The sequence below is a fragment of the Pan paniscus genome, chromosome 13 (genome assembly GCF_029289425.2).
Source record: "Pan paniscus chromosome 13, NHGRI_mPanPan1-v2.0_pri, whole genome shotgun sequence".
Lineage (NCBI taxonomy): Eukaryota > Metazoa > Chordata > Mammalia > Primates > Hominidae > Pan > Pan paniscus.
The window spans coordinates 77,285,294-77,305,016 of NC_073262.2; the positions used below are offsets into that span (position 1 = coordinate 77,285,294).

General features: G+C 41.2%; 1 protein-coding gene across 3 annotated transcripts in view; it reads right to left on the reverse strand.

The window, feature by feature from the left end:
- WIPF1 (WAS/WASL interacting protein family member 1) overlaps positions 1–19,723 on the reverse strand; it is a 123,699-nt gene that overhangs the window by 61,509 nt on the left and 42,467 nt on the right. Inside the window, exons 1-2 of one of the 3 annotated variants that reach the window (XM_034954546.3) lie at positions 5,022–10,230; positions 2,584–2,693 (exon numbers count right to left, since the gene is read on the reverse strand). The exons of 1 other annotated variant lie outside the window; for it this stretch is intronic. The gene's annotated coding sequence lies outside the window, so the exon portion shown is untranslated. Of the gene's footprint in view, positions 1–2,583; positions 2,694–5,021; positions 10,231–13,706; positions 14,017–19,723 lie in introns of those variants that run through there. One more of the 3 variants, XM_055108791.2, reaches the window with a different exon arrangement.

Below are 19,723 nucleotides of genomic sequence, written 5' to 3' on the forward strand. Positions count from 1 at the left end.
GACTGGAGACTCTGAAGGCAGGAGCTTTATCTGTGTTGGTACAGACAACCAGGTTGCAGGCTTAAATTAGAGAGAGGCAGAATAAATATGAAAGAGGAGATGAGTTTGAGTAATATATATTAGAAAGAAATAATAAGACATAGAGACTAATTAGATGTGTGGGTGTCATTAATGAGACAGGCAAGGAAGGAGGAAGGCCAGGTTTTGGATGAAAGGGATTTGTACACATTGAGCTTGAGATCGAGTGAGGTATCAGAAAGTGAATGAAATATCCAGAAAGCGAATGAAAATACAACTCTGGAGGTCAGGAGAGGTATAAGCAGAGTCATAGATCTGAATAATTAGTATACAGCTACAACTCTCCTACCAATCTCCCCCTCCCCTCCACCCCCATCGCCCACACACTTGGATACTTCCTCTTGTCTGTATATAGGTAGAACAGCACTGTCCACTAAAAATACAATGCAAGCCCCATGCATATTTTGCAATTTTCTAATAGCCACATTAAAAAAGTGATGTGGAAAACAGGTGACATTAATTTTAAGAATATATTTTATTTAACCTAATGTATTTACAATATCATTTCAACATTAATATAAAAATTACTAACGAGATATTTTATTTTGTCCTTTCATACTAAGTATTTAAAATCCAATGTGAATTTTCCACTCATGACCCAGGCCATCTCAATTTGGACTAGCCACATTTCAAATGGCCCCTGCTTTGGACTGTGCAGGACTACACAGTAGCCTACCAGGGTGATTAGGCACCAACATGAACTTTTTTAACCCTTGAAATTTGTGGAATTAAATTAAATGGAATTTAATTTTACTGATGAGAGAACAATGAGGAAGCCTGCTGGGCCCTCCAAATCACTGCCCACCCCACCCTCCCTTCTCAGAGGGAGTGCAAAGGGGCAGTGTTACGTGCTGTTGGAAGTTTAGGAGACATGAAGCATAGAAAATCATTTCCTCTAAATGTTGCCTTTTAGGTTATTAAATACCCTGACAGCAACCTGACTGAATTTAGAGCCATGAATTTGTTATCTCTTAATGTGGATATATATCTGGTCTCCTGATAAGTTTCCTAAGGCTGTTGTTCCTAAACTTCAAATATTTGCAAACTAACTTCATAATTTTGTCATGCCTGCATACCACCAAAACTATATGATTTGTTTAATATTTTTATTTAACTCAACTAACCTAAAAAAATCTAAAGACATATTTAGTGTCATCCTAAGTAACTATATCCATGAAATCATGAATTTCATATGTTGTTGTACATTTTTTCTACTACACATTAAAACAAATACATATTTAAATAAAGAACGTTTATCTATGTCTCCTAAAATCACCTCACAAACCACCTGTGGTATGATCATCAAACTTTGAAAACACTGTTCTTGGGGAAGGGAAAGGAAAGTAACACTATAGGATCCCCTCTCTATGCCGCCAGTGCTCAGTGGGGCGCACCTATCCTAACTCACCGAATCCCCACTCTCCTATGAGCAGGCTGATGGTCACTGCTACCCACTGGTTGTCTTTCAGGCTTGCATTTATTCTGGCTGATTAGCACTTGTGTCTGCCCCGCGGTCAGAAATTTTATATGGCAACCTGTATTAACTATAAGGAAATTCTTAACAATTTTTATTTTTGTTTTTAATTTTTGTGGGTACACGGTCTTTGTTTTGATTTTCCAGAGGTTACAGAGCTGCCAAGTCTGGGATTTGAGCTTTTACCTATAAACATCACAAGGCAGAGGCAACTACAACACCTACCATAATGCCCTCCTAAGAGGTGTTCTATTTGTTGTTGTTAACAAAATGATTTTCAATTATGAATTATCTTAAAGCCCAAAGACTTTAAGAAATAAGAGTTGGTAAATTTCAATGATGGGGATGCGTAGTACCAAAATGGTTTAAAACAAATGTGTTATATATTAACAAAAGTGCTTCTTAGTGTATTAAATAACAAGATCTAGTGGCTAGTCTAATAATTACTATACTCACGCCTGTAATCCCAGCACTTTGGGAGGCTGAGGCGGGCGGATCACGAGGTCAGGAGATCGAGACCATCCTGGCTAACACGGTGAAACCCCGTCTCTACTAAAAATACAAAAAATTAGCCGGGCGTGGTAGCGGGCGCCTGTAGTCCCAGCTACTCGGGAGGCTGAGGCAGGAGAATGGCGTGAACCCGGGAGGCGGAGCTTGCAGTGAGCCGAGATCGCGCCACTGCACTCCAGCCTGGGCGACAGAGCGAGACTCCGTCTCAAAAAAAAAAAAAAAAATAATAATAATAATTACTATAATTTCAAATGGTAATACATATAAACAATATTAAAAGATATCTGAAATTGTAGTGTGTATTAGTTAGTCTATTGTTGTGTAATAAATTAGCCCAGAACTAAGTAGCTGAAACCAATAAACATTTACTTTATCACAGTTTCTGTGGGTCAGAGATTTGGGCACAGCTTGGCTGGGTACCTCTGGCTCAAGGTCTATCACAAGACTGCACTCAAGGTGTCAGCTGGGGCTGTGTTCCCATCTGAAAGTTTGGGGGAGAACCTGCTTCCAAGTTCACTCACATGTTGTTGGCAGGATTCATTTCCTGACTGGCTGTTGGTTACAGGTCTCCCTCAGTTCTCTGCACATGCATCTCTCTATAAGGCAGCTCTTAACACGGTAGCTGGCTTCCCTGAGAGTGAGCAAGAGAGTGAGAGAAAGCTCCTAAGAAAGAAGCCACCGTCTTTTTATACCCAAATCTCAGAAGTGATATCCCATCCTCTCTGCCACATTTCATTCACCAAAAGTGAATTATTAAATCCAGTGCATATTCAGGAGGAGGGACTTATGCCAAGGCATGAATTTCAGCAGGTGGAGATCACTGGGGACCATCTTATAAGCTGCCTGCCACAAAATGAAATAAAATATCTATGAGCTCTATTGGTGATGGTGTCACAGTGCTGTTAATGCTACTGCAGTTTGTTGGCTACATTCATAATCAAAGAAATGCAAAATTTCAGCTAGAGGTTAGTGAAAAAGAGGTACTATTTTTCCCATCTAGTTCATAGACTTCAGGTGAAAAAACCCCTGTGTTAAAGGATGCAGTCTATCTTGCACCATCTGAAAAATCAGTCTGGTGCTTTGTGGATGGGCACAGGGATTCCTCACATACCCCTGGAATCCACCATCTGTGGGCATTTACTGTGTTTGTGAAAGATTCTTAAAAAAAGAAAAAAAAAACATGTGGTACTGCTAGTGCAGCTCAGAAATAGATCAACTTTGAAAACTTCCCTCACAGCTGCAAAAGGCAAGTGTTTGGCACTAATAAATCAGAATTAGTGGAGCTCAACTAATAATGAACCTTTCATCTCCTCTGGGCAGGTGGTCACCAACTGAACTATGGGAGCAAACAAGCCATGGTTAGATGTAATAACCACATTTCTAATGACAGGTAGGACTAGAGCAGAAAGTGAGTGGAGGAGAAGTCTTCCCGCAAAATTCAAATCTTCTTAAACTTGGGGCCCTCTGAAAACATTATTCAAAATTGTGTTTCTAGGGGCTGGGCTGACCTCTGCTTATTACCTTTCCAGTCATAACCACTGCAGGTATTTTTCTTCTCGCTAGTGAAAAACAGCCTGGGATGCTATCGACAGGCCCCTATCAGAGAACCAGTGAACTAGGGACACAATTATAGGTTTCAATTTTCCCCTCCTAGACGCCAATCCAAATTTGTCATCACCTGTTCAGAGAAATGCCTTCCATGTTTCATCTCACTTGGGTGGAAATTGGGTGATATTCAAAATATTTAACAACCAATGAGGCACAGGCACTAACCAATTAGGACAACATAAGATGCTGGAGCAGGGTCCAGGGGCACCCTGTGCTGTGCTGGCATTCATCCTTTAGTTGTTGAATTATGGGAGAAGTCTTAGGGGTTCTGGGGGTGTGCTCAGGGGGCTGAGGGTGATGACAATTCGCCAACTGGTTTTTAGGCATCTCCTTATTTTAATACCCAGGATGTCTGCACCAGTGCACACAAGATTGAATATTCACTGTGGAGGGGGGTTGGGGCTGCTGCTCCCAAGGGCCCCCATGGAAGGCTACTGGTGTGGAAGCTGACCCCATCGCCCTACAGCGTTCTGACAACTGGCACTATGGGGACAGAGCCCTGTCCATTTTTCTGAGCCCTGAGCTCAGGCCAGAGCCTTAAGGTCCTGGACCACTTCCAAGGCTTGCAGAACCCCTCACTCAGGTCTCCTGGGGGCGGCTGGCTGGCAGTCTCCCAGTTACCAGGCACTTTCTGGGAGCAGCCAGGGACAGCTGCTGCCGGCTGGCATCAATGGGCTTCTGTGCAACTGAGGGTTGAGTGGAAGTTTCCTTGTGGGTTTGATGGAGGGCATGTTCTCAGTCCACAGGTGTCATACCACCCGAGTAGCCTCACCACTGTACAGGATACAGGCCTAAGAGAAGACTTGGCTCATGAATCCCCTCACTTCGAGGATTGGTTTAGCAACTTCCTGAGCTTTCTGAATGAGGTCTCAGGTTTTAGGCTTATCACAAAGGAGATCATTCTGCATAACCTCTTGGTCTGCATTATTTCACTGAAATGCCCGGGTTTGTTTTACTTTACTCCATGCTTCTGGAAAGCAGGCTGGGGGGCTCTGGATGCACATAGACCTGGGTCTGAATTCCAGCTCTGTGGAATGCATCACCACTTCACTTCACCTCTCTGAGGCAATTTCCACCTCTGTCAATGGGGCTCATGGGAGTGCCTGCCTCATAGGCTGGTGGAGGGTCTAATGAGATAATTTGAAGACTAATTTGATAACTGTTTTCTTGTAAGTTGAGGGAAAGATTAATTCAAAACTTTTAGTCTCAGTTTGGGCTAGGAAATGCCAGTGTTATTCCAGGGTACTAACACAGGTATTTTAAAAATAAGATGCTTTTTGCTTTCACAAGCTGACTAAAAAGTAAAGACAAAAACTGACTTCAGAAGTCAAATGTAACTCAATAGTCTTACATGCTTAGATCCAACCCAGAAGAACTCAGGGTTCTCCCTCCTGAATGAAGATAATATGAAGTTGCATATTTCGATCCATAGTTGGCTGAACCCACAGATGCAGAGCTTGTGAATATGGAGGGCCAGCGGTATCTCCTTTTCTACAGGAAGACGGCATAGTTTAATTCATTAAAATTTGTAAAACTACATAATATCTGTTTCAATGACAAAAAGCAATTTCAATTATATTTAAGATGACATTTACATAAACATAAAAATTATAACCGTCTCACAATACTCTCAACTACCTTGACATAAAAGCAGAGGAAAGCTTGATTTGTTAAGGTATTGCTTTTGCCCATTTTGTTTAAAAAAACTTCTTTTTCTTAAAATAAGAATTATGGAATCATTAAGTTTTAAGCAATAAGAAGCAAAGTTCGAAACAAGAGTCCTGATTCTTCACTTCTGTTTACCCAAAAGAACATTCTCTCTCTGATTTCAGTCCCAGAAATCAACCAGTGAACACATCACTATGCAGAGTCACATTCCATGTTTTTAATGGAAGTTTTAGAAGCTACAGATGAATTCAGGAATGATATTAAACCAAGACCATTAAGAAAGATGACTTTTTTCTAGGATTCTAACTCCTATATTCAGACACATATATCCAACTGCCCACTTGACATCTCCACTTGGCTGTCTGTCTCATAGACATTTCAAACTCACTATATCCCAAACAAAAGTCTTAGTATCTCCCCTCCACCCCAAATTGCCGTACTCACAGCCCGCCCCATCTCAGTCTGATGGCATTTCTATTCTTACTACACTTAGGCCACTTCCTATTTTCCTTAACTCCTCTCTTTTGCTTATTATTTTTCAGTCCAACTGCCAATCTTGCTGGTTCTACCTTCAAAATGACCAGACTCTAATTACTCCTCACCATCTTTACTGCTAACCCTTGTCCATGGCACCAGCATGTCTCACTGGAGTATTTCAATAGCCTCCTAACTGGTCCCTCTCTTCCACTCTTGTGCTCCCACAGTCTGTTCTCAATACAGTGGCCAAAGGGAGCTGTTAAATTTAAAGTCAGATCATTGTCTCTTTTTGGATCAAAATCCTCCCCTCACTCCCAGACTCTGGGGGGAAAGCCAGAGTCCTACCATGACCAACGTGGCCCTCCAGGATCTCACCTCCAAATTACTGGCTCCATGTTACTCCTTGAATACGCCAGGCATGTTCCGCTTCTGCGTCCTCAGGCTGTCCCCATGTGGCTACATGGTGAATTATCTCACCATTTTCTCCATGACAGCTGCCCTTACCAGCTCACCTACACCCATCCTCCACCACTGTGCTCTGCTCCTCCTAGCCCTGCTAGACTTCTTTCTCCACAGCATGTATCCCTTCTAAATTCCTAATATACATCACCTAGTATTTTTTAGATTTATTGTTTTTTGTCCACATCTTTTAACTTGAATATAAGATCCACATGGAAGATACTTAATAAATAAATCTGAATTAAGGGAAAATGCCAAACAAGAAAAACAAAGAGAAAAAACTTTGAAAACATCCAGTGTCCAAAAAAAGGTCTTATGATTTTCTTTTCTTTTTCTTTTCTTCTTTCCTTCTTTCTTTCCTTTCTCTTTCTTTCCTTTTTCTTTCCTTTCTTTCTTCCTTTCTCTTTCTTTCTCTCTTTTTCCCTCCCTTCCTTCCTCCCTTCCTTCCTTCCCTCCCTCCTTCTCTCTTTCTCTTTCTTTTTTTTTTTTTTTTTGAGACAGTCTTCCTCTGTTACCCAGGCTGGAGTGCAGTGGTGTGATCATGGCTCACTGCAGCCTTGACCTTGACCTGCTGGGCTCAAGTGATCCCCCCTGCCTCAGCCTCCTGATTAGCTGGAACCACAGGTGAATGCCACCAAACCTGGCTAATTTTTAATTTTTTGTAGAGATGGGGTCTTCCTACATTGCCCAGGCTGGTCTCGAACTCCTGGCTCAAGCAATCCTCAAGGCCATCTTGGCCTCCTAGAGTCCTGGGATTACATGCATGAGACACCACACCTGGCCAGGCCTTGTGATTTCTAATAGCAGGACCCATGTATTACATCTCATTTTTTAATTTTAATAATGTTTGTGGCATTTTGAAGAGGAGCAACAACAAAGTAAGCCTGACACTTAGGAGAGGCTGCTGTTTACCCTGAAAAGACCCCTAAGAGTGGCATTCTTGGGGAGGGGTAGAACACTACATCAAGCACAGAGCGTTATCATAGAGGTCCCCAAATCTCCCTTTTATCTGGGAGCCAGAGGGATCAGACTCAGAATGTCTGAGTAAAAATTCACAAGAGGCTGCTGGGCACCCCGGAATCTATAAAAAAATGCCATTTCTTTCCAGTGACCATGTCCATTGTCCAGAATATACCTTTCTGAGCTAATGGTACCCAGGAAGTTGACTTAGCATTCAGAATGTGGTTCAGGGGTGTTGGAATCAGTGCTAAGGATGGCTAACCCTTCTGAGGACTGCTTAATCCATGCCGTGGTGAGCCCTGATAATGCATCACAACAGACACTTCACAAAAGATCTTCATCCATACTTACCAATCCACACTCATGTCCACAAGATTCAGGACCTATTTTCCAGGCCAATACTGGGCAACCATTGGAAATTTTTCCTCCAGTTCATTGCCCACAACCTTTCTCCAGGTAGGATGGATTAGCTTTCTACCCACAAAATTCCAACCATATGGCTGTGCTGTCTTCCAGGAATTACGTAGAGCTCACTTTGCTGGAGTTCTGGAAGTTCCTCAAATCTTCAATCTGTTACTCTACTCCCATTAGGCACAGATCTGGCCTCTGTAGATCCCAGAGGCGCACCTACTTTCAGATTCCCAAGTCCTTGGGGCCCTTCAACATTTCCCCCTTATGTCACCAGTGTGTAGCCAGGGGCCTTGTTCTGCACCCTCTACCATCATTAATGAGCTACTTTGACCATAGACAAATCACCTAATCTCTCTGGGCCTTAGTTTCCAAATCTAAAAATAAAAGGATATAACTCTCAAAGGTCCCTTCTAGTTGTAAAAAATCCAAGATTATTTTTTACCTACCTCTTTAAGATTTAAATGATGACAACAGCATCTTTCCTAAACTTTTCCTGAGGCCAGATGTTCCTGGCACTGAAGTAGAGGAAAAAAAATAGTTTTTGAATAACCTAACATTTTTCCCGTTTAGAGAAAATTATCCTCTGGCCTTTTTAGTTCCCCTTCCCTTACAGCTACCTCCTTACGGACCCTTAAAGGAAGTCTTTAAAACATAGAGAGGCTGAGGCAGGAGAATTGCTTGAGCCTAGGGGTTCGAGACTGCAGTGTGCCATGACTGTACCTGTGAATAGCAACTGCACTCCAGTTGGAGTTGGGCAACATAGTGAGTCTCTCTCTATCAAAAAAAAGTAAACTATTTATCCTTCCTGATTCATCAGGATCTTATAAAAAACATTGTTATTTTCCAAATTATTTTTCTTACATAAAACCTCTTAAACAGTTTTATTCTGATAACTATGCTCATCAGCCTTGACTTTCCTCTGTTTTGCAGGGAAGGCTATTAAATGCTCTGGGGAAGAGGAATAAAAAGCTCAGAGACAGGGCCAGGGAAGGAAGCATGCTGTCCATGTAGGTAAATTCTGCCCTGAGCTTTCACAAGGTGATGGGCATGAAATGGCAGAGGCGAAAGTAGGGAGTGGAGAGAAGGAAAAGAAGAGGGAAGAAGAGAAAGTCTGAAAGCATATATTGTTTGCTTAGAAAAAAGTTTTAGGAGAGGTCTGGTGGCAGTTCAAGAATGTTCACTTAGTTAGATGACTTCTAAACTGGGACTTGCCTAAGAAGCCACACTGCAGGGAGGAGGCGGAGTTGGAACAGCAGTTCTCTTCCTTTAGCAGCCCCTCCATCTAGCCTTCCGCATAGCAGGCTGGTGAGGTATCGAGCAGCCCCTCTATTGGCCCCGCACCCAGTTTTCAGAAGTTAAGTTCATTCTACAGGTCTCTAAATGCTTCAAGGAAGACCAAATCTATCCATTGTTGGCCTGGAAATCAAAGAAGACATTCCAAATCTTCACCATTCAGTAAAGCAGTGACTTACTGAAAGAATTACAGTTTACTAGCAAACCCCCCAAATGAATCTCTATGTATAATACATGCATAACTTCCTAGTCTGAAGATAGCAGTATTCCAAATAATTGTAGGCTCCAAGATATCACTTAGTGACTTCTAATTTAGGAAACATATGCTCTAGAGAATTCCTCCCATTATACACACACACATACACACACGTATATTTGTGTGTGCAAACACATATCCTACTATAACAAATGACTCTGTTTTTAAGCCACACTAGGTTACAAAACAATACAATGAGTTAACTTAAAATATGTCATATTAAAATCTGGGCATGAACGCAACTAGAAAGGAAGCCTAATTCATATCAGAAAATATCAAAACAGAGTCTGGTAAGTATCTAGCTAGTTAGACAGTCTCAAAGCAGTAGCTTCTCATTAGCATTGAGAAATAACAATCTGAGTGGTAATGTGAATACCTACTGTGGAACTGGTACTGGATGTTGTATAAGCTGGGAACGGATGCCTCTTAAATTCAGTTTGTTGCACTATGACAGGGTTCTACTTCAAGGACTCATCTTTTCCCAGTTTATTCTTTTCCAGGAAAAGCTTTCTATGCACTTTCATAGACAAATGCAACTCTTCTTGTCATTTTCTGGTTCCTTTTTTTGGGAGAAGGGGACACTTAGAGCTTTTTTTTCCCCTTTAAACAGCACCAACCTTCTGACTGATGACGAAATAGAGGGAAATTGAAATGGCAGAGTAAAAAATCAATCAGGCACATAGGCAATCCCTTCCCTGGTAGAGTTACAGAGTATACTTTAGTATTCATGATATTTTAGTTAGGAGACAACATCTCCAGCAAAAGAATCACCACACAGCACTGTGTCAGGCCGTCTATCACATCTTTCCTACCACTTCCTTGCACAGAATCTGTAATCCAAACACCTACCATGGCCACCCCTCCAGAATAGCCCCATTGGTCTTGCTCCTTTTCCTGGGACAACAGCCCAAGTCCCCTCTGCATCCTTACTGCTCAGAAGCAAGACATGAACATTTTGTTTGAGGCATTCTTGAAGAAAAATGATAATGATCTTATAATATGACGTATCTTCAAGTTTGTGTTTTGGGAGGAAGAGTGGTATAAGAAGACACAATTGCTGGATAATTCTCAGAAGCCAAACATAGAATTACCTATGATTCAGCAATTCCACTTCTGGGGACATACCAAAGGAACTGAATCCAGGATCTCAAAGATACGTGCAAACCCACGTTCATAGCAGCATTAGTCACAACAGCGAAAAAGTAGAAGCAGCCCAAATGTCCACTGATGAATGAAGGGATAAAGAAAATGTGATATATACATACAAATGTGTTTGGCCTTAAAAAGGAAGGAATGTTTGACACGTGCTAACAACATGGACGGACCTTAAGGACATTACGCTAAGTGAAATAAAGCAGAAACAGAACGACAAATATTATGTAATTCTACTTATATGAGGTACCTAGAAAAGTCAAATTCATAAAGACAGAAAGTAGAATGGTGGCTGCCAAGAGCTGGGGGAAAGGGAATGGGGAGTTGTTGTTTAATGGGTTTAAGTTTCAGTTTTGCAAAATAGAGTTCTGGAGATTGGTTGCACAATATGAATATACTTAACGCTACTGAACTGTATCTTAATGGTTAAGATGGTAAATTTTGTTATGTGTCCTTTATCACAATTAAAACTCCCCCAAAACCTATAGTTCTTAGTATTTCCCAATATGATGGTGATAACAATAATACCTTACAAATGTCCGGGAACTTCTTTCTGAGAAATCCAGAGAGCTGGGCCTCCAGATTTGTTCATGCCAACTCAAAACGATACCAAGGATGAGTTCAGTTGTAAAAGTTGCACTTATCAGAGTTTAACTTTCTTTTCCCCACTAGCATGAATGTTTGGTATATATATCACCATTTTATCCCTCTGAAACCAGGGTCACTCAGACATCTGTGGATGTCGACCCGCAGTGCCACTCTGGTATTATCTGGGATTCAGGGAGGAGAGGCCTGCCTATGTTGAGGAAGAAGAGAGATTTGTGAAGTTAGCCTCATTCCTCTTCTATTTAGAGAGTTCAGGAATGTGTCCATACTGTTCCTCCCCACAAAATTCACCATTTTTTCTCCAGATTAAAGGTGACTTCATCTCTTTCCACTTTGACCTTTAAACTCAACTCAGTATTCAACTTGGCAGTCATTCCTATCTAAAAATTACACACAAGATTAATACTCCAGGTGCTCTCTACCACCCAACAGGATCTGTTACCTTCTGCCATTCTGTGTCTCCACTCGTTCTTTCAGAACCTGGGGATCAGAGGTTTTGTATAATGATGACACTTTATAAGCCATTTTTTGCATCTCAAACACAATGGAACACAGCGCAGTGAAAGTGGAAAGATGGGGAAGGGGCTGAGAAATAGGAGAGAATAAGGACCCCCAGAAGAAATACAGTTTTTGGAAGGATGCATTTACAAAAATGACATCAGGCAGCTGGGTGCAGTGGCTCACACCTGTAATCCCAGCACTTTGGGAGGCTGAGGCGGGCGGATCACCTGAGGTCAGGAGTTCAAGACCAGCCTGACCAACACGGTGAAACCCCGTATCTACTAAAAATACAATATTAGCCATGTGTGGTGATGCATGCCTGTAATCCCAGCTGCTTGGGAGGCTGAGGCAGGAGAATTGCTTGAACTCAGAAGGCAGGGGTTGCAGTGAGCCGAGACGGTGCCACTGCACTTCAACCTAGGCGACAAGAGCAAAACTCGCATCTCAAAAAAAAAAAAAAAAAAAAAAAAAAAGACATCAGGCCCATCTGGAAAGTATTCTAACAAAATAAAAAGATAAAAAGTCCCTTTCTACTGTGAGCAGCAGATTTGCAGAATATAAAACTTCTGGAACAGCAAGGCTGTATAGCCAACTAACAAAGCAAAACAAAACTGAAAGAAGAGCTCCTTCGAGGGATGTCCAGCCACTGCTAAGTTGTAAGCCTCTTCCTGGGGCTCAAGGGCAGTACCAGGTACAAGAGGCCTTCCTACTGCAGTTCCCAAGTGCGTGTCTCCTACAGGCATTTGTGCAAAGGGCTCCAACCAGTGATAAATCCAATCTTCCCTCCATCCCTCCAAACCTGATGACAATGTGGGCTGGCTCTGTCAGAGCTAGCACAGGGTTTCTGAAACCATAGGGCTGATATGTCCAGCTTAGAATCTTCTCTTATTCTCTGTCAGCTTTGTCTCCATTTTCTTGTACAACTTGGTGGTAAAATATGAAAAAAATGTGGCAATTGGAGGACAGAATCAACCATGATTTTTCTCTTTCATCACTGTTCTAGTTATTTGGCATTACTAGGATATAAACAAGTGAGTCCACGAGCCCCTCACCCCTTCGTTGTTTATCATACAGACACATTTTACAACACTTTGGGCTGGAATGAAGACATGAAACAGGAAGTTCCTGATCTTGCTCTCCTCTCCTCCTTATCCTCCCTGTCTCAGTTAACACAATAACACAGTCAAAGATGCCGTCTAGTATGTTTCCCAAAAACACCCAGAAAGAGTTCAGCAGGCCTCTCTGGCTAACCTGTCCTAGAGCTGCACAGCAGTCCAATAATGTAGGAACTTCCTTCTCTTAACTTGGATTTGAGACGTTTTCTTTTTCCACATACAGGTCTGAAAGCAGCAGGCCACTGCGTAATTAAACTGTCCCTCATTGGCCTCAGGAAGAATAATCTTGGGCCCTTTCTATGTTTCTGGACGGCTGCTTCCCAACCCTCTAGCCATCTTTCTGGCTCTTTTGCAGACTCTTCTCTAGGAAGCACAAGGCTGAAGACATAAAGCTCTGGCAACCGTCACACCTCACGGCCTCTTCAGGGCCTGCTGGGCTTTGCTCTGGGCTGTGCCTGCTTCTTAAACTCTGGTGCCGGGAAAAGGATTTCCTCATCTCATATTCAAGCTGTCCCTACTGCTGCTTCTCTACTCCTGTTTTGTGTTAGTAAAAGAAGGGAGGAAAGAAAAGGGGGAAGGAGGACAGTAGAAAAAATAAAAAAAGGAAACTTAAGAATTTATAATGACATACTATTTTAACATGAAATACAAGCCAAAAGATGAGTTTTATGAGATGAAAACCCCACAAAACAACAAACTTTTGCATATAACCTCGCAAGCACGTTTTTATGCACAGTATTTCTGTATTTTCTAACACCCTTTGAATGCCCCACAGATGTCTGCAAACACAGGCTGATCTGTCCCGTTTCACATTTACATTAACAGGTAAAAATGACAAGAGGCCTAGCTGAATTCCACGAAATAAGTTATTTAAAGAACATCCGAAGTTTTGTTCTTTCAGAAGCAGAGAAGTTCTAAACAGGGAAGCAAGAGATTCTGAGAATTTCATTTTCACCATAATGGCTCAGTGTTTGTTCCTCTAACAACGTGCAGTTAACAGCTGTGCGCTGGCTCTTACATTCAAAGCCAAAAAGCAAGTTCTTCACATTAAAGAAATCGTTAAAGACAGTTCAAGGAAAGAGAATTAGGTATTTTAGAGTGGCTACGAAAAGTTTTCCAGGGGGCAAAAAGCACTAACCTGTGTTGTTTCAATCTGCTGAAAACAACCAACTTCTCGAGTTCCCCTGCTGTCTTCTAGCCAGTTTCCTGTAAATGTTGCATGTGACATTATACTTCCTCACTGCACCTTCTTTGACTCGCCTCCCTAACCGGTCAGAGGCATGTGATAAGATCAATTTGCTGCTTGCTTCACATGGGGGTAACCCTGTGTCTGCAGAAATGATTGTCTCCCCCAGCTTCTTTCAGGTGTTCCCAGGACACAGGTAAAGAGGAGATAAGCCAGGGGGAAGTCATGCCTGGACTCCAGGCACTCCTGACTCCAGAGGAACCTGAAGGGGGAAGGGAGAGACAGTCTTGAGCCCCAGGGTCACCTATCTTGAGACTGGAGTTCAGCAGCTGAGAAGGGGCAGAGCGCTCACAGAGGAGCCTGGGGCTTGGGTGCTCTGCTGTCATTAGGACAGCCCCTGGGACTGCCACCCTCAGGGCAGCTGAGGAAGGGCCCTCGACAGTGCTGCACCCAGGATGTCCCCACACTCCTCTCTGGAGGGCACCAACATCAAGGGAACACACTCAGGCCTTGGTTCATATTTCTGGATCCTGCAGCAACCATGGCTACACACCCTGAATTTCCTGGGACTCTCTCAAGTTCACATGTGGTCATGCTGTCAGACAGTGTGCCCCAACTGTTGGTTCGGAAAACAAAACCACTGTATTCTCAGCCTTCCAGGGCTAAATAACTGGGAGACATTTCCCTCCTGCTGACCTCCAAAATATGCCAGCATTTTGGCTTCCCTTGAAAGGGCTGGGCATCATCTTCCTCCAGGATGGTGCTGGGTTCCTGGCAGCATGTGAGTCCTGGCCATGGGGGCTCTGATGGTGGCCTGACAAGAGCACCAGAAGAGTGCCGGCTGTGACCCTCTCTGCCCTGTACAGCTAGAGAGGCTGGAGGAGAGCTGGAGCAGGGACTAAGCAACAAGCCCAAGGGCACCATATCTAGCTTTCTTGTTCTACTCACTGGTGCCTTCTGTTTTTTTGTGTGTGTGTGATTCTCTCAGCCATCAGGAGGGTCCAAACATACTGGAATTTGTGGATATAGGAAGTGGTGGTGTGTGGGAGTCAAATGATCTCCTGGACCAAGGGGAATATTCCACAATTTATAAGACTTGACTCTGCAAAAACCCCAAAGTTGCTTCTATTTGGCTACCCTGGCATGATTATTTTTTTAAAAATGCTTTTAAATGGATTTTTTTGTTTGTTTTTTAGAAAGGTAACTGTAGACATATTCCAAGTCTTGAAAATATTACCCTATAATTCCCCGATGAAGTTTTCCATGGGAGAATACCGAGTAAGGAAACCAGTCCTGGGACTCAGAACTGTGGACAACAGTAAAACCCTGAAGTCTCACCACATGATTGCACTTCTGGCTTTGAAAACACACATAACTGTTTTTACCATTTTGACAGTTGATGGCTGGTTTTCTGATTGAAATGACATTTAGATTAGACAGTTGAGTCAAAATGGCTGTCCAAGCTATAGCAGACATGGCATTAACTTTAACATAGGAATAATGGTACAATTTTGCCATCTTGGAGTCAGAAACTGTAAGAACTTTGGAAAAACAAAATACTACATAGATGAAAAATGATGACTCAATTTGAATGTATTTAGAAGTCTCACATTCTGGGTTAAGCTGCCAGTTCCATTTTTCAACTAAGCAGCTGCATATGTTCTGCTTAAGCCGTGTTCTGTGTGGAATTTTTAAAGGCCTTAATAAAATGCTTTATAATTTTCCATGAAAATCCCTAACCTGGCTTTCTGTCCATGATTTTTTTTTCTGGTTAGGCATTTAAAAATTTTAATATACTTTATATTTCAGAACAGTTACAGATTTACAGAAAAACTGAGAAGACAGTACAGAGTTCCCATAAATCCTACGCCCAGTCTCCCCTATTATTAACTTCTTAAATTTAGTATGATACATAAGTACCAATTAATAAACCAATAGTGATACATAATTATTAACTAAAGTCCACAGTTTATTCAGATGTCCTTAGTTCTTACCTGCTGTCCTTTATCTGTTGCAGGAGCCCATCCAGGACTCCACATTACATTTAGTCGTCATGTTTCTTACGCTCCACTTGGCTGTGATGGTTTCTCAGGCTTTCCTTGTTTTTGACAATCGTAACAGTTTTGAGAAATACCAGTCTGGTATTTTGTAGAATGTACCACAATTGGGCACACAAATGGGTGTTTTTCTCTTGGTAAGACTGGGGTTATGGGTTATTTGGAGGAGGATCACACAGATAAAGTGCCATTTTAGTCACATCGTATCAGATATATGTACTATCTACATGATTTAATACTGCTGGTGTTGCCCTTGATCACCTGGCTGACGCAGTGCATGTCAGTTTTCTCCACTGTAAAGTTGCTCCCTGCTTATCCCCACCTTTCCATATCATACTCTTTGGAAGAAAGTCCTTCAGGGTAGAGTGTCTATATAAATTATTTGGAATCCTTCTGCATGGAAGATGTCTCTTCTACATATTTATTAATGTATTCAATCATTTATTTATACCAGTATGGCTGAATGGATATTTATTTTATGTCTTGCATTTTAATTCAACAGTACTTTATTCTGTTGCTCAAATTGTTCCAGCTTTGGCCACTGGGAGCTCTTACCATTGGTTTCTGTGCTCCTTTGACATACTCCTATCAATCTTTTTTTCTTTTTTGTTTTTAAGTACTTCCTCACTTTCCAGCACTACAAGATGCTCCAGGCTCACCATGTATAGTACCTCCCCAACTGTTTATGATTTTGGTTTCTTTTTTTGTTTTGTTTTGACAAAAGAATACAAAAATAAACTGATGGGCCTAAGAAAACATGTGTCTTCAATTTTAATTAGTTCTGCTCATATGTATTAATAAAAAATTTTGTTTAATTACATTCATAAAATTAGTCCTACCTACCTGGCCTCTACCAGCTGCAAAACACCATAATTCCAGTGGCTCACGCCTGTAATCCCAGCACTTTGGGAGGCCTAGGCGGGTGGATTACGAGGTCAGGAGATCGAGACCATGCTGGCTAACACGGTGAAACCCCGTCTCTACTAAAAATACAAAAAATGAGCCGGGCATGGTGGCGGGTGCCTGTAGTCCCAGCTACTTGGGAGGCTGAGGCAGGAGAACGGTGTGAACCCGGGAGGCGGAGCTTGCAGTGAGTCGAGATCGCGCCACTGCACTCCAGCCTGGGCGACGGAGCGAGACTCCATCTCAAAAAAACAAAAAACAAAAAAAAACCCACCATAATACCAAGTGAGTGAAATTCTGCACTGGCTTAATCCCAAGATGCATGGTTGTGCTGGTAGTGTTTTTTCCCCTACATATTTTTAACATTCCTGGAATCGAAGTGTGCATTTAATGTCATGTCTTTTTTTCCTCCTGACCTGTTATTAATTTGATGTTATACCTTTATAGTTGATAGTTTTCTGAGAATGGAGGAAATAGATCAGTCAATTACTTTTTGTTTGGACTAAGAGATGTAATTTATTTTCACTGATTTTTTTTCCCACTGAACAAATATTTTGACTAAAGTGGTTTGATGTGTAGCATGTGCAGACATTAAAAAATCCCAAGATACATTCTACTCCAAACATATTCTAACTTTACCTCAAGCTACAAATTCTCATCAAGTCCTAAATATAGATAAAATACAGATAGATATAAATTAAAAAGGGGAGTCTATTTAATTTTATTTTTTAAATTGACATTGTAACTGTACACATTTATGGGGTACAATGTGATATTTTGATACATATCTATATTGTATAATGATCCAATCAGGGTAGTTAGCATATCCATTAACACATGCATTTATTATTTATTTATGATGAGAACATTCAAACACCTCTCTCCTGGCTATTTTATAAAATACAATATTTTACCATTAACCATAGCCTCCCTACTGTGCAAGAGTGCACCAGAATTCACTCCTCCTGTCTAATTGTAACTTTGTACCTGTTGACCCCATCTTCCCCTCCCTCCCCAATCTCTAGTAACCATCTGTTTTATTCTCTGCTTCTATGATATCAACCTTTTTTTTTTTAAGATTCCACATATGGGTGAGAGCATGTGGTTATCTGTCTTTCTGTGTCTGCCTTATTTCACTTAATACGATGTCCTCCAGGTTCATCCATGTTGTCACAAATGACAGGAGTTTATTCATTTTTATGCCTGCATAGTATTCTACTGTGTATATATACCACGTTTTATTTGTTGGACATTTACGCAGATTCCCACATCTTGGCTATTGTAAACAGTGCTACAATAAACACGGAGGGCGGATATCTCTTCAACATAATGATTTCATATCCTTTGGATATATATATCCAGTAGTGGGACTGCTGGATCATATGGTCATGCTATTTTTAATATTTTTTAGAAATCTCCATACTCCTTTCTTTTTTGTTCATTTGTTTCTTTTTTCTTTTTTGTGAATTCTTCCAGATCCTGACCCATACTATTTTCCATAATGGCTGTACTAGTTTACAGTTCCACCAACAGTGACAAGTATTCCCTTTTCTCCACATCCTCGCCCAACACTTGTTTCCTTTTGTTCTTTTGACAATAGTCATTCTGAATAGAGTGAAGTATATCTCACTGTGGTTTTGATTTGCATTTCCCTAATGAATAGTGATGCTGGACATTTGTATGTCTTCTTTTGAGAAATGTCTACTAAGGTCTTTTGCTCACTTTTATTTTTGAGACAGGGTCTTGCTCTGTCACCCAGGATGGAGTCTAGTGGCATGATCATAGCTCACTGCAGCCTCAAACTCAGGCTTAAGTGATCCTCCTGCCTTGGCCTCTTGAGTAGCTGAGATTAGAGGCATGCATCATCAAGCTTGGCTAATTTTTAAATTTTTTGTAGAGACGGAGTCTCACTTTGTCACCTAGGGTGGTCTCGAACTCCTGGGCTCCTCCCATCTCATCCTCCCAAAGTGCTGGGATTACAGTTTTGCCTATTTTAAATCAAGCTATTTGTTTTTGGTTTCTTTGTTTTTGTTTTTGTTTTTGCTATTAGTTCCTTATATAGCCTGGATATTAACCCCTTGTCAGATGTATGGTTTGCAAATATTTTCTCCCATTCGGTAGGTGATCTCTTCACTCTGAATAGTTTTCTTTGCTGTGCAAAAGTTTTTTAGCTTGATGTATTCCCATTTGTCTATTTTGGCTTTGTTGCCTATGCGTTTGAGGTCTTATTTTTAAACTTTGTCCAGAGCAACGTCAAGAAGAATTTTCCCTATGTTTTGTCTAGTAGTTTTACAGTTTCAGGTTTCACACTTATGTTTTTAATCTATGTTGAGTTGATTTTTGTATATGATGAAAGGTAGGGATCTAGTTTCATTCTTCTGCATGTCCTATCTAAAGCAATTAGGCAAGAGAAATAAATAGAAGCATCCAAATTGGAAAAGAGAAAATCATATTGTCCCTGTTTGCAGATGACATGATCTTAGATATAGAAAACCCTAAAGACACCACCAAAAAACTGTAAGTACAAATAAACAAATTCAATAAAGTTGCAGGATACAAAATCAATGCATAAAAATCAGTAGCATTTCTATATGCTAATAGTGAACTATCTATAAAAGAAATCAAGAAGACAATTCTATTTACAATAGCTACAAAAAGAGATACCTAACAATGAACCTAACCAAGGTGAAAGAAGTCTACACTAAAAACTATAAAACTTTGATGAAAGATGTTCTCACTCATAGGTGGGAATTGAACAATGAGAACACATGGACACAGGAAGGGGAACATCACACTCTGGGGACTGTTGTGGGGTGGGGGGAGGGGGGAGGGATAGCATTAGGAGATATACGTAATGCTAAATGATGAGTTAATGGGTGCAGCACACCAGCATGGCACATGTATACATATGTAACTAACCTCCACATTGTGCACATGTACCCTAAAACTTAAAGTACAATAAAAATAAAATTAAAAAAAAACTTTGATGAAAGAAATTGAAGAGGACAC